This window comes from Eucalyptus grandis, chromosome 9 (genome assembly GCF_016545825.1).
Source record: "Eucalyptus grandis isolate ANBG69807.140 chromosome 9, ASM1654582v1, whole genome shotgun sequence".
NCBI classification, from domain to species: domain Eukaryota; kingdom Viridiplantae; phylum Streptophyta; class Magnoliopsida; order Myrtales; family Myrtaceae; genus Eucalyptus; species Eucalyptus grandis.
Genome location: NC_052620.1, coordinates 29,544,151 through 29,546,865, shown reverse-complemented (window position 1 = coordinate 29,546,865; position 2,715 = coordinate 29,544,151).

Sequence of the window (2,715 nt, the reverse complement as noted above, 5' to 3'; positions counted from 1 at the left end):
TCACAAAGCTGAGGTATCGTCGGGTAGGCCCAAAGGGTGATCATTGGACAGATCCGGACCGAGCGCTCAGATTCGACTCACCTTGTTGCTTAGGCCCATCCATTGACAAAGAAAAGAACACAGAATTTCTCCGACCTAGATGGACCTCTCTCAGGCTCAAGAAAGCGGGTCGGGCCCTGCAAAATATCCTCCATCGAAGATATTCAAATTTGGTCTTCAGGCCCATTTAATCTGGGCAGGCTCAAGCAGGCCTAGTGACGTAAGATCCACGATCAAGTCTAATCCTAATCATTAATGATGGAGAACGCTCGGGTAACAAAAAATGAAAAAGAGAGAAAAGAGTTACTGAGTTACTCTTATTTTTCCAATCCTCACATTAGATTTCCGAGGACTGTTTAAGTACGTCTCGCTTGAAATGAAAATTATGCTAATCTCTCTGTTATGCAATATGCAGTACTAAATATCAGTGCTTGTGTTTATTGTCATTGCTCTTTTTTGCTTGAAAGCAATTGATTCTTAACTTATCGCAATTTAGGATATGTTCGTGACGCAATTTGCTAATGTCTCTGCTAGTCCACGGAGACAAGTAAAAGCTAAATCTAATCGAAACTGAAGAGGGACTTTGGAAAGGGTTGACGCTGACATCTCTACAGCTTTGCGTGTGCACGGGACGAAACATACCTTCCGTGTCGCTTAAATTCTTTCCTCGGACGGAGAACCGAGGAAAGCGGCATTGACACAAATGCTTTGAGCAAACTCCCAAGGTTACTGTGATGCTCATCTTCTCATAAGCTGCCCAATCTGGCTATATTATATTTAGTATTAATTTAGTTTTTAACTTTTTAATTGGACTAGTTTTAAACATTTTCACATCAGTACCAATTTAATCAATTCAATCAATTTTAACTAGAAATTATTGACATAAATCATTTACATGGCACAATTGACGCTAATATTGATATTTTTAATAATATTTTAATATTTTCAAAATTTTTAAATAATTTTTGAATAATTTTTGAATAATTTTTTTTTCTTTTTCTTTTTTTTTCCTTTTTATTTGCCTTTTCTTTTGGTTGATGGCCATTGCCGATTGCTGGCCACAGGCCATAGCTGACAAGGGCTAGCCGCACTTAGGCAATGGCAAATGCCGGTTGTCCAAGTGAGCCGACTCTTACCCAAGCTAGGGTGGCCTTACCGCACCTCACTTGAGTGAGGATTGGCCTCACTAGGTCTCACCTAGGTGAGGGTTGGCATCCTTGTTGTGAGATCGACCCTTGCCTAGGCAAGGGTGAGGCTCACCGGTCTTGCTGTTGCTTGGTGAGATCGACCCTTACCTGTGACTAGCGAGGGTAACCTAGGCAAGGCTAACCCTTAGCTGCGATGGCTATGGCTGATGGTTGACAATGGTTACTGTGGCAAAAGAAAAGAAAAAAATAATTTAAAAATTCAACAAAATATTAATATATTATTAAAAATGTTCGTGTTAGAGCCGACTGTGTCAAATAAAACGACCAACATTCTTGTCAGTAATTTCTAACCTAATTTAGTCGAATGAACTAAATTAATACCAATATGAAAATATTTATGACCAAAGTAGTCTAATTGAAAGGTACATGACTCAATCAATGCCAATGCAATAAATTTAAGATCTTTTTGTTACTTTTCCTATTTATTTTACAATATCTTATCAAAATTTATTATTTACAAGGTATAATTCTGAAGAATATTCACAAGTATAGATGGAACAGTTCTTTTTTTCAAATGCAACCCAAAAAAAAAAAAAAAAAAAAAAAAAAAACGGGATCTCAATCTCAATCTCATATCGAAATATACAAATTCAATGGAGTGCGCGTGTGGAGAAATCGGTTGTTCTTGAAAGGGGGAAAAGGGAATTATATAAAAAAAAATTCTAAACATATTATATTGATACTAATTCAATTATAAACCTTTTATTTGAATCAATTTAATTCTAAACATTTTTACTTCGGTACCAATTAAGTCATTCCAACCAATTTTAACCAACAATCGTTGACGTGGATCTAGTTATCTTACATTCATGTTAGCTATTTGTGACTAAAATTGGATTGATTAAATTGGCAAAACGTGAAAATGTTTAAGAGTTAATTGATATAATTAATTATTTATGACTGAATTAGCAAAAATACAATAGGTTAATGACTTTTTGGATAATTTTCCCATCGAACATGCCTGCTACCATTTGTTCCACGAACAAGTCTAAACCTAGCAACTAAAGAAAGAGAATGATTGAATTAAAGAAAAAAGAAGAAGAAAAAAGCCAAGTTATTCTTATTTTTCCGGTAATAAACAACGATGCAAATGATACAAAGACTAATTTACAAAATTATGTAATACACTTCGAAGGAACGTTTTAATATGTTTAGCTTATTTAAATGGAATTATTCTTATCCAGTCTCTCTGTTATGCTACTGAATTAATCGTTGTGTCATTGTCACTACTCTTTCTGCTAAAAAACGATCGATTCTTCTTCGTCCAATCTGAGATTCGTATGCTATCAAGTCTATCATGTCGCATTATGGTCATATCTCGGCAACTTCCTATTCTATCAAGTGCACAAGCAAAGCTAAATTGGAGGTAACCTCGTGAGCATTATATCGAAAATGACGGAGATATTTGCTGAAGACCCATTAACTTTAAAGAATAAGATCACCTCAAACGTCGAGTTGAAAACTAGAT